General features: G+C 38.1%; 1 long non-coding RNA gene across 1 annotated transcript; it reads right to left on the bottom strand.

Annotated features, from left to right (window-relative positions):
- Nucleotides 1–429: 429 nt before the first annotated feature.
- On the bottom strand, nucleotides 430–12,840 carry LOC130543635 (uncharacterized). The gene is made up of 3 exons (XR_008959132.1): nucleotides 12,772–12,840; nucleotides 2,986–3,273; nucleotides 430–868 (listed from the first exon to the last, which is right to left on the bottom strand). It is a non-coding gene; the product is annotated as an uncharacterized LOC130543635 (long non-coding RNA).
- Between the last annotated feature and the right edge of the window lie 700 nt (nucleotides 12,841–13,540).

Consider the following 13,540-nt stretch of genomic DNA (forward strand, 5'->3'; position numbering starts at 1 on the left):
TAATCGTCAAAATCAGCAGATCTTCGGAATTTTAAAACGTTCTCCTTTATTCAAACAATACATGCAATGAGTGAACTAATAGTATTACACAGCTTATTACAAACAAAAGAGTGCCCCTCCCCCCCAAAAACTACAATCCACTTCCTCACACCACCATTTCTGAGCTCTGCTTCTCAGATACAATGTCTTTTACCAATTTCTTCTGCTCTGTTTCTTCTAGAGTTCCCTCCATACTTCTAAATGATTTGTTTGTGTTGCTTTTTCTTTATTAGTCTAACTTTATTATCTAACTTGCACCTATGGAAGCTGTGAATTTATCATTCTCCCCTCCCCCTCCCCCCACCTACCGACCCATCTCTTGTCCTTTCTTTCCTTCTTTCCTTTCTCAACTAGTTCTATCACAAGTTTTTGACAAATGAACATTCTGTGTTTACATTATTATTACCATGTACATATTATTCATGAGTGAGCCAATAACATAGTATGTTACATTTCTTTTCTGTACCTTTATCTTTCCCCTAGAGTTAATAATTACCACCCCCCCACCCTTTTTTTACTCCTGACAATTTTTACCAAACTCTTCGAAAGAATCATTAAACTCTTTTCAACATAGCCACATCAGGTGGTCTATTGGTTTCATTTTGGAGGAATCAGGGAGACATCTTTCTGGAATTGCTCCATCCTCCCACTCCAGGTGGGATTAATTGTTCTTTTCCGCCTCCTGCAAAGCTGCCAACTTTGCCTTTCCCACCATCCTGAGAATTGTTTTCCCTTTCTCCAGTGTTGGTTCCCCAGTCTCCTGGATTTTTGTCTTCTTTCTAATTGGCCTGCTCTGCGCCCTTGTTAGGGTATGTCTTCTAGTAGCTTCCTAAGGAAAAGGGAGATGGAAGCAATCTTTAACAACTGTTTATTTGCAAATAGCTTCAAGATTACATGGGTGTGATCATATATTACAGTTTTCCACAGATTCTCCTATTCTTAACATTTTGCCCCATTTGTGCACGCACACACACAAGATGTGTATGTGTTCCATCATCAACTTTGATAAATTTAACATGGACACAGTAATCTACCATCCATATTCCAATAGATCAGTTTTGTCAGTTGATCCAGAAGTGTTTTTAATATTATTTTTTCCCCTCTGTTACAGGATCCAGTCTAAGATCATGTATTGCCTTTAGATGTCATTGATCTTCTTTCATCTGGAACATCTCCACAGCTTATCTTTGTCTTTTATAATGTTTTTTCTAAAATAAATAAAGCCCCAGGGTGCCTGAGTGGCTCAAGTGGGTTTAGAGTCCTACTCTTGGTTTCAGCTCAGGTCATGATTACAGGGTCATGAGATAGAGCCCCATGTCAGGCTCCGAGCTGGGCTGGGCATGCAGCCTGTTAAGATTCTCTTTCTCTCTCCCCCCTCGCTCTGCCTTCTCCACCCAAAAAAGAATAAAATAAAATAAATAAAATAAAATAAAATAAAGCCCTCTTCCCTTCTATTTAAATAAGATGTTCCTCCTTTTGGTTTCCTGTTGTTTCTTCCTGATTAGATTCAAGGTATGCACTCCTGGTCAGAATTCCTGGTCTTATGTTCTTTTTAGGGCATCACATTTGGAGACATCCCTTGTCCATCTGCCCCTTATTGGTGATGTTAATTTTGGTCATCCAGTCAAGGTGCTAGTTAATTTTTTCCCCATTAGATAGCCTGTTTCCCCCTCTTCCAATAAATAATCTGTGGGAGGACACTTTAAGATCATACTAATGTTCTCTTGATTGAAATTTCCCCCTAGATTTTGCAACCATTGATGATTCTTGCCTAAACCAATCTTTACTTTGATGGTTGCAAATGATGATTTAACTCCTGCACTCCCTTCACATTTATAAGTAAGCACTCAGCGTTCTACCAAAAGAGACTTCCTTTCCCTTCTCATATATCCATCCATCAATGCATCCATCCATTCATCCACCCACCCATTTATCCATCCTTCTGTCATCTATCTATCTACCTATCCATTATCTCTCTATTCTTGGTATGGACTACTCATGGATTTCTTTTTTTTTCTAAGGTTTATAATTCATTACTGTCCCTACTCTCTCTTTCTAGAATCCTTATTTTTCAAATTCTGGCATGAACCTCTAATTTTCCTATCTTTTCTCTTCTGTTTTTCACCTTTTGGTCTTTTCATTTTACTTTCTGGGACAGTTTTTCAACTTTGTCTCCAAATCCTTATATTGGCTGTTTTTAATTTTAGCTATCACATTTTTAATTTTCGAGAGCTCTTTCTTGTTTCTGATTGTTTTCATTTCTTGGATGCGGTATATACTCTTTGGCCTTTCAGAACATTATTGAACCTATTTTCTGCTCCCTGCATTGTTTCTATTTCTTTTCTCTGAGTTTTTTTTTTTTTTTCAGATTATTGAAAGCAAATTATTATTTGGGTTTTTTAAAATTATTATTTGTGTGCCTGTCATGGTAGAGGTGTTCCTCAAATGTTTAGTGTTCTCTGACAGATTCTACTTCAGTGTGAGTGAGGCATGGGTAGGGTTTGTTAACTGGTGGGCTTCACTGTGATGTGATTCAGTAGGGCCCATTTGTTTCAGGGAGATGTCTCCAAATGTCAGTGTCCAGATTTGTTTTCTCTTGAAGCAGTTTCTCCAGGGGAGAATTATCCAGTCTCTGGTTGGGGAAAACTGTGGTGGTTGTGGGGGCGGGGAGGGAGTTGGAGGACTGATGGGGGCAAGAGGAAGCTGGGTGTGGAGCACAAGGAGGAACTCTTGTACAGTGTTCACCCACACCCTCCATTATGCCTACAGTCTCTGAGCTCAGAGCCTCTCTCTCCTTCAGTTTCTTCAAGGAATAAATCTCCATTCTTATACAGGGTAAGAGGAGTAATTGCCTAAGTGGGTGGAGTAATGGAGTAGATGGGGGGAGCTAAATGCTCTTGGTACAGAGTCTCAACCATGCTCAATCCTCTCCATCCCTAGGTTTACCTGATGTCTCCAATTCCTGAACTTTTAGTGTTCTGTAGAATGAATTAACTCTCTTCTCATTGCCTTCTGCCTTCTGTAGACTTAGGTTTTAGCTTTCTTCACTCCATTAAGTCAGTTATGATGGGTCCTTCTACTTTCCATTTCTTAGAAATTTGTCGAATCTTCCATCCATTGTCATCTCCTCTCTCACTCTGTCTGTACTAGTGAGTTTCTGCTGTTTTAAATTCCTGTTGGTGATGCTTCATAGAGCAAAAGAGGTAAAGATATGGATTTGACCCAGCTTGTTAACTAGAATATAAACAAAATTTGAAATAGGATGAGAATAGCAAAATCCAAGATTAAAATTCGCATTCTGGCCACCTGCACTCAATCTTTTCCAATTTAAGTGGAAATGGCTGCTGGGTGTGAGTTCTGCACATTTAAGTTTGTTTTGTGATCAAGGGGAAAGACAGGATCCTAAAGGATTAGCGTGGAGGAGGATTTGATGTAACTGCTCAGGGAAAGGTATCAAGAGAAGCTATTAACATCATATTTCTTTATATAATATGTAAAATTATATCTCATCTGCAATGACCCACATACTTTTGCAAGATTGACCTAGAAAAATGGAACAGCTTTAAGAAGACCCAGTACTAGAGATCACAATATGGATATGATACAAATGATCTATATTTCACCATTTAAAATGACAATTTAAATATCACATGGGATGCAGGGATGGATTTAATAGGAAATTCAATCATAAAACAGAACTTAAAGAGGTGCAGACTTTCAGTTATTAAAAAAAAAATCCCAGAGATATAAAGTACAGCATAGGGAATCTAGTCAATAATATTCTAATAACACTGACAGGTGAATAAATTACACTTATCATAGTGAGCATTGACTAATGTTTAGAATTGTCTAACCAATATGTTGTGCACTTGAAAACAAATATAACATTATATTTTAATTATACATCAATTAAGAAAAGGGGGGCGCCTGGGTGGCTCAGTTGGTTAAGCGTCCAACTCTTGATTCAGCTGAGGTCATGATCTCAGGGTTGTGAGATCAAGCCCCACTTCGGGCTCTGTGCTGAGCATGGAGCCTGCTTGGGATTCTCTCTCTTGCTCCCTCTGCCTCTCCCCACCCTCTGCTCTCTAAAAAAGAGAGAGAGTGAGAGAGAACAGAACTTAATTTTCCCGTGTTCAACAACTAATGTTAGAAACCCTGTATGTGCCAGGCACCATACTATGTGCTTATTTCCCAGATGTTCATACTAGGTTATCATTAATACCCCCAGCAGGAGAAAATGTGTTTTTGACAGAAATGCAGACAAACTCAAGTTACAATGATGAAATAAGGAAACTGGTTGACTCTATATGGTAATAAAACTGGAGAGTGACTGTAAAATATAATCTGCCTACAGTGCAGTTTGACTTATCTCAGAGGGATTTGCCCAATAAAACATTACTTATGTATCTAAGGAAACTGTATTTTATGATCCCATAACTAACTGGAAATTAAGCAATTTGGCTGAATCAAGAGTTTATTTATAAATATTCATGTTTTTGTGAAACCACAGCCAGTTTTGAGGTAGTTTATCTTATCAAACAGTGACATAATGTAGGGAAAGGAAGATCCATTGGCTGGTCCACTAAATCAAGGGGGAAGAAAATTCCATATATCATTCAGGATTTTCAACTTGATACTCCATTAAAAGTTTGCTGAGTTTTAGTTAAATTATGTGACAAAGGAAGGAAGAAATAGTTTTCCTATACAATTCCTTCATAGACTTTGTCATTGGTAAGGGGTAGAAGGAAGGAGGACTGCAGAATCCTCCACAATGTATTGTTGAATGAACATGGGAGGTCATGATGTGTATTATAATATGCAATCTGTATGAGAGGGTCTAGCAGTATTTACACAAATGGTTAAAAGAGGTAATATCAAATTTGCAGGCTACATTAGGCCAACTGATGACATCCTTGTTCCCCGCATATCAAGTGTGGGCAATGATGTGGGGCAAAATAAATGCTAATATATTGTTAAAGGGAATGGAAGTTGGTATAGCTACTTTGGAGTGCAATCAAGCTTCACATCAGAAAAATGCAAAATAAAACAGTAACGAGATACCATTTGGTGCACATCAGATTGGAAACAATTTCAAAATCTTACAATACTAAGTATTGGCAAGCAGGTGGGAAAGTTCATACGGTGTATGCTTGCTACATTGTAAATCCAAAGGACCACTTTGAAGAGCATTTTGGCAACCACCAGTAAAGTTGAAAATAGGCATACTCCGCGACTCAGACTTTGCAGGTTTTCATTTTATTTCAGTTCTTTGTTGATTGAATTATATCATCAAGTAGACTTCAAGAAATGGTCTATCTCCAGAATGTTGTTTATCTGATGCTATCTACTGTTTGTATGTTGCCTGTATGTATCTGTTGCCTACATGACACCAGGTATAGAATTTATCAGCCAAAGCCCTTATCTCTCAAGACATTTAGATGTTGCTTCAGTTTTCAGATGAATGTTCCAGACAAGAAGTCTCAAGTCAGTTTAATTCCTTGTCCCTGTGTAGGCGGTTTGATCCCTTTTCCGGGAAGCCTACAGGAATTCACCTTCAGCTGCTTCGCCAGCAGCATTGGTGTTAATCATTTTCTGTTATTTTTTCCCTGAAACCCTTTAATATGTAAATTGAACTAATCATTTCAGAAATATTTCTTCCCCTGAATATATCTTTGATTTGGTTTTCCACATGTTCATTCTGTGCCTTTTTAGTTCTAATGTATTTCTTTGTTCTGGGACTGGATTGTTTTCTTCCCAGTTCCTTTCGTTTGCATTTCCTGCTCCTTTTATTTAATTAATTAATTTACTTATTTATGTTTATTTTTTTCTTTGAGAGGGAGAGAGAGAATCTTAAGCGGGCTTCCTGCCCAGCACAGAGCCCAACACGGGGCTCAGTCTCACAACCCTGAGATCATGACCTGAGCGGGCATCAAGAGTCGGACGCCCAACTGACTGAGCCACCCAGGTGCCCTGACAGAACTTATTCTGTCATTTTGTTATTTCACATCCTCCTTAATTTTCTCAAGAGTGTGAAGAATATAGTATCTAAACATTTCTTCTCTTTTCATGGTAACATGTCTTCCAATTTGGATTCTTTACTGCATTTCTTCTCTTTGGGGGGACCTATGGAGGGGAGACGAACAAATTCTTGCACGAGTCCCATTTCAGCTTGTTTTACCCACTAATTTTTGGCTTGGCAATCCTATCCTGGCCTTTCGGCCCCCAAATAATGTAGCAAATTCTCCTTGACTCCAGATCTTGTTCATTTGGGTAATATTTGAGTCCTCCCCTCAAGCAGGATTTTAAGGCCTCATGTTAATGGGCTGTGGTTTTGTTCTATCCTTTACTAGCTTGTGGGAGCAGGAAGGGCCTGGGGAGTTTGGGATTTGGGGAGATGGAGGTCATGGAACTTTATCACCTCTCTTTAACGAACCCTGCATAACAAGTCCATTCCATTGAGTTGGGGGATGAGGGTCTGTCCTTGCAAACAAACAGTTAAGTTTCACTATGTTTCCCTGTTTCAGGGTCATCAAGCTGGTGTATTGAGTGTGCAAGCATTGGCTGTTTTGATTTTCAGTTTGGTGTGACACATTTTCCCTCCCACCTGTCATCCAGGGACTTTATTTGCTACTTAAACAAAAACAAAAATAAACAAACAAAATCCTCTTTCACTTTACACCAAAGGGAAAAGAGGCGAATTCTATGTGTTTCTCTGAATTAGGCTCATATTATTTATTTGAGGTTAGAAGGTGGGGCTTCAAGTTTAAAGTTCTATACATTTTATTTACATCCCCACTCTTCATACCACCAAACCTCAGTGAGGTTTTCCAGAATTTTATCTGCCTACTGATTGCCTCACTGTGTTTCTCTCTTGAGAGAGAAAGTCAGGAGTCTATTTCCTGAATCACCTTATAATTTGATAAAATTTGTGTTATATCAGATGATACTCTTAAACTCTGTAGAATAAGATGGACACCCTTGCATGCCTGCAGCATCAACCATGTATCTTTTGCTCTTTCACTTCATTTTTTTAATGTGATTTAATTTAGGGGAGGAAAGTTCTGTGGTGGTCCTGCATTTTGACTATCATTTAAAGATCTTTCCAAGTTCATATTGTATATATCCTTTGGCTGTGAATGCTTTGGGTTAAGTACAGAAGATTATTTGCATTGAAGTTTTCTCATGGTAAATTGTGCCCTCAAATTCTTATTTGAATGTTTTCACCTGGTCTCTAAAAAATCTTTTGTGGCCATCATTGCTATTTCTATATACTTCTAAGCAGTCCACAGCCCAGCAGAAGATGGAAGATAGGATCTTTTTTTTTTTAAAGATTTATTTATTTTTTGACAGAGAGAGAGACAGCCAGCGAGAGAGGGAACACATGCATGGGGAGTGGGAGAGGAAGAAGCAGGTTCCCAGCAGAGGAGCCCGATGTTGGGCTCGATCCCAGAACGCCCAGGATCACACCCTGAGCCGAAGGCAGACTCTTAACAACTGTGCCACCCAGGTGCCCCGGAAGACAGGATCTTTTAAACAAAATACATTTGATTATTTTCAACCCTTGAGGAAAGGAGTAACTATAATAACAACATAATCAGAGCAGACAATTCTATTTAGGTTAGTGAGTCGCATTTTCCTAAAGGTTATCTGTCCATTTTTAGCTTACCTTTAATAAGAAGAAATGTAATTACTTCCAACATCATATATATATATATATATATAACTAGGTTCCATACCCAGCTCCAAGTGCAATGTGGGGCTTGAACTCACGACCCTGAGATCAAGACCTGAGCTGAGATCAAGAGTCAGACACTCAACCAACTGAGCCACCGAGACACCCCTAAGTTATTCTTAATAGTTTTACACTAACATTTCAGTAGGAAAATCAGAAAATGGCATTGATAAGCCACTTAATGAAAAAAATACAAATGACCATTAAAAATAGCATTCACCTCATTAGTTACCAAATGCATTTAAATTAAAAGAAAATATCATTATTTGCTTATCAAATTCACAAAGATAAAAAATAATTTTATTCTAAGTGTTGAGAAGAGTATAATGAGATACACTGATATAAATAAAAATGAATACACCCTTGATGGAATGTAATTTGAAAATTCTTACGCAGAAAAATGTGAAGTTTTTGCCCTGACCTAGACATTCTACTGCCAGGAAACCATCCCAAGGAAATGACCAGAGAAGAATATAAGTATTTATGTACAAGAATATTTATTGCACTATTACTTATAAGAAGAAAAAAATTGAAAGCAACCTAATGTCAAGTACTAGAGGAATGCCTAAGTAAATTGTATGACTTAAGATGAAATATTCAGCAATCATTAAAATTGTGTTTTGGAAGAATTTTAGCAGCATGGGAAAAGTACAAAATGTATCATTAAGTGAAAGAAACAGACTATTCTACTTATGCTAAATAGCAATATATCATACATATAAAATAAACCTGGAAAGAAATACACCAAAATATCATCAGTGATTCTGTCTGGGTAATGAGATAATAGGTAATCTTTATCTTATTATTTAAATTTCATTATATTTTCCAAATGTTCTTTAATGAGCATGCATTATTTTATTATCAAGTAAATTTTAAAAATATATTATATTTATACACACCGTACATGATGCCTCTATAACCACATTATGTCCTCAGCAGAACAGGATCAGATTATATACCCTTACAATAACATATAAGGCCTTTCATGATATGTTCCCTACTTACCTCATTTTATTTTTTACTCGTCTCAGATCTTTCCACTTCATTTTAGTCATGCTGAACTACTCGCAATCTCTCTGAATGTGTTTATCTACAGATGCTGGGGGTTTTTTTGTTTGGTTGGTTTTTTTTGTTTTTTTTTTTTTTCCCCCTGGAATGCTGTGGGCTTGATTTCAGGAGCAGAGACATTCATTCTTTTGGAGGAGAGACTTGTAAGAACAAGACAGGGCCTATGGTCGGGGAGGTTCTGGGGTATCAGGCAAAACACCAAGACAGAAACTCAGGCAGAGAAATAGGGTGGAACCCCAGTCATCAATCGAGACACCAAGAATCACACTAACTTAGTAAACCATAAATGCACTGAAACTCTCTGCGAGTCCTGGCTACAGCTGCTTCATGCTGAGTCTGTAACGCCCGCTAAAACACTTCAGCCCTGCCCCTAAGAAGTAGCCGTATTTTCATTTAAAAACATCTAAATAAACAAGCAAGCAAACAATCAAATCAATGAATAAATACAAAATCAAATTCTAAAACGAAATTTTAAAAAAATGACTGCAATTATTACATCATTATTTAACTTCATGAGAAGGAATGATGAGGAATTTATTATATCCTTAATCCTTACTGAATAATCATGGAGGTCAACCTCTGGCAAACTTCACCTAAATATGAGCTTCTCAACCTTTTTCACATTGTGGAGCACATAGAAAATGGCATTTATATGGCACTCAGGGGTATATCCATGAGGACGCTTGTGGACAAAGGTGATCTGTCTTGGGTCTCTGTGGGCCCCAGGCCCTGCCCAGCTTCCCTTACGGCTGAAATGATCACTATCTCTGCACACCTGAGACACATTCCCCGCACACCAGCTCTGATCTGCATCATTCCAAGCAGAGGCACATCTAGTCTGTTTGGAAATGTCCCCAGGAAAAGAGTTTCTACCCCTCTTCCCGAGGTAAAATTTTCCCTCAGATTTCGCCATGTGAATACCAGCCAAAGATCCTTTATTTTAAACCACGTGCCAATCTAGCTCATTTAAGGACTTTATTTCAGGTGGACGGCCATGATTACATGCTTCAGAAAAGCAATCTCCTGTCACTTTCTTTTGTTTAACACCCTCATGCAACGCATACCTTATGTATGGGGACCAGACTATCACTTGCATTTTCACAGATTGCTTAATAAGTATCTTTGCAATCAGGAGTCAGCAAATTCTAGAGGTAGATACAGAAGTAAATCAGTTAGAGTCAGCCAACAGTTATTTTCCTCCGTTTGTGTGGGACCCTATCATAGATGATTGGGGAGGGGACAAGGAGCAAAAGAAAGAGAAGACATGACAAGTGTGTGTGGAATACTGTCTTCTGGTGTTTTTTCATTAAAAACAGACTTGTTTCCCTCTTGCTTATCCTCTGCTAAAGGACTAGCCCTAAGTGTCCTGCTTATTTTTGGTGATTGTAGTTCCAAGGATTAATGAATATGGTCAAAGGGATTTATCTGGAAGCACTGACAAGCTGCTTATTTTTAAGGGAATAATATCATGCTATCTGTTACAAACCACTTGGGTTTCATTTCTTTCCACCAAGAATAGGAACAAGTATCTTTTGACTTTCTAAAATTGCCGCTTACCTGAATTAGTTCCTACCATGAATGGTTAATGGGAAGAAGTGGTAGTCTAGACTTTAGGTTTGCTGTTTTTTTCTGTTCCTCTTCCCACCCCCCCGCCCCCCGCCACCACACTCTCCAGTATAGAAGTGTCTGTGCTTAAAGCTGTGTAATCATGTATTTTTTTTCCTGCCACAAAATACTTCCTTAAACTGATACATATGTCCCTTACACTAGAAAGTAGTGGCTACTGCTTCCTGCTTAGTACCTATTTTCTTGATAAATAATACTTGTCCTAACAATGACAGTGGCAGCAATATAGAAAAATGTCAAAGAGAGGATTTAGGTAAATGACCTACTCCATGCATCTTGAAGGACATCTAGACCTGGGAGAAGCAAAGCTTTCTCATCATAACTTTTTAACAGAAACTAGTGATTATATGGGATCTGTATTTTTTTCAGTGCATATAAACTGTGTTATTTGCCATAGGTTTATAGAATGGGATGTGTGAGCAGGCTTTTATGAAGCTGTTTTCTTTCATCTTAGTCAACAGGCTTACAATTTGGTTACCTGCCAATGGATCAGAGGTGGGGCCTTGTGTTATGGCTTTATAGGGCAATCAGCTGGGTTTTTCTAGCCCGTGTGGATAACTGAAAGCAGGGCCAGCCCACAGCCTTGTCAGCCATGTTTTTCTTATTTTAAAAATAGCTAAATTATACCCAGCAACTTTACCCCTAGGTATTTAGCCAAGAAAAATGAAAACACATATCCACAGAAAAACTGGTGCACAAATGTGAATACCAACATTATCCATAGTAGGCAAAAAGGAAAGCAATCCAAATGTCCATCAGCTGATGGTATATCCATACAATAGAACACTATTCCATTGTGGTATATCCATACAATAGAATATGTGTTATAGCCATACAACAGAATATTATTCAGCAGTAAAGAGCAACGACGTACACACTACAACACGGATGGGCCTCAAAAACATTTTGCTAAGTGAAAGAAGCCAGTCACAAATCACTAGGACTCCATTAATATGAAATGTTCAGAACAGGCAAATCCATAAAGACAGAAGTAGATTAGGTTGTCACGGCTGGGGGAAGGGGGAGGTGAGGAAAAAAAGGGAAATGCCTATTAATTGGTATGGGGTTTCTTTTGGGGGAGATAAAAATGTTTTAAAGTTGGTCATGGTGATGTTTGCACAACTCTGCCAATACATTGAGAACCACTGAAATGTACACTTTAAATAGATTAATTATAAGGTATGTGAATTATATTTCAATAAAGCTGTTATTACTATAATAGCTCAATTATAACTCTCTACCCAGTAAGAGTGGGTGGGGAATAGCGACTTCCTTTCAAAGAGCACAGTATAGAAAGAGGGGGGCGAAGAGTCACTTCACAGTGGAGAAAGCTGACAAACACTACCTCAGCCAGGTGATCCCGGCTGACATGATACGCTGAGAATGTCCCTTCACCTCTATGGTCTTTCTCCCCAAAACCCATAACTCTAGTCTAAACATGAATAAAACATCAGACAAATCCCAACTGAGACACAATCTAAAAAATATCTGAGTAGCATGCTTCAGAACTGTCAAGGTCATCGAAAACGAAAAAACTGTTATAGCCAAGGAGACATGAGGACTGGATGTAATGTGATGTCTTGGGTAGGATCCTAGCATAGAAAAGGGACATTAGGTAAAAACTAAGGAAATCTGGATGAAGTATAGAGTTTAATAATAATAGATCAATATTGGTCCACTAATCGTGACAAAGTTACCATACTAATGTAATATGTTAATAACAGAGGAAACTGGGTGTTACCTAGCTTCCCTGAGCCTCAATTTCTCATCTTTACAGTGGGGATAATAATACTGCCTACCTCATTGGTTTGGGGGATTTAAATGATTGAAGCCATTTGATATAAAATGTTTCAACAGTGCCTGACAAATGGCTAAGTGCCAACAGTGCCAGCTATTATTACTACCATAGCTACCCACGTTTCTCAGGTATTTTATTTTAAAATGAGGTCGTGACAAAGAAAAAAGTCTACCGAGTGCATATGTAATTTTGTAAGAGGTTCAGAAATGCTGCCCTTTTTACAATGTTTATTAAGTAAATAAGTGCCTGTTTCAGAGGGAGGTGGTAAGGAATTGAATATGTAGATACATTTTTCTCCTTAAACCATCTACATTTTAGATGGAATGGGAAGGAAGTGAAAGAAGATATATACCCTAGGGAGAAAAGATAAAGTCAATATATTATTTTGAATTCAGAATTAGTGGGGGACAAATAAATAAGAAATGTACTGTTCCCTCCCGTAGAACTTCGTGCCAGAACAAGTAAATAGCAAAATTGATTTTAATTACAGTTTTTCACTCTTACTCACCTTTATCTGATGGCCATCCTCAGGGGCAGTAAAATCTCCATGGGAAATGGCACAAGAAGTTCTAAATAACTAGTTCCCAAACAAAAAACACCTGGTTACAAATATATATATATGATATATATATATATATCATACTGAATGCCCAGATAAGCAACTGTTAAATAAAAATACTTTTTTAGTATACATATGTCTCAAATATTGCATGAGAATACTTCATACTAGACAAATATTCATTGTTTATCTGAAATTTAAATTTAACTGGTGTCCTGTATTTTTATTTGCTACATCTGGCAACTCTACCCAAGGATAAGTATGCTTTTCGATGTTTACGATATTTTCTTTCTAAAATTATCATAAGAAACTTAGGAAGATGAACAGCAGCCCCTTTGCACACCTCATTCATGTACGAAGCAGCAATTCTGTAAGCCGTAGTAAGAATGCTTTCTTTCTATCAAAGGTCACTGACTAGTAGGGGAAAAAAATTAGAAGTTACAGCAAGTCTATCTTTAAAGAAATAGAAATTTATCAAATCACCAGCTCCCTCATCTCAATTCAAGAAAGAAAATGGAGAAAATGTGAATAAATGCAAGAGGTACAGAGAGGGAGAGAGCAGAAGAGGGAAAAGGGGAGGGAGAAAGCATCCTAGCCTTGAGATGTGTCAGTGGAGGCGCAGGGCTTAAGGAGGCTGCGGGCTTCAGTGGGCAGCACCCGGCAGAGGGGTGGGAGGTGAGGTCACAAGAGCCTGACCACCGTCCCGCCCAGCCGAGGA

Source organism: Ursus arctos, unplaced genomic scaffold, assembly GCF_023065955.2.
Source record: "Ursus arctos isolate Adak ecotype North America unplaced genomic scaffold, UrsArc2.0 scaffold_14, whole genome shotgun sequence".
NCBI classification, from domain to species: domain Eukaryota; kingdom Metazoa; phylum Chordata; class Mammalia; order Carnivora; family Ursidae; genus Ursus; species Ursus arctos.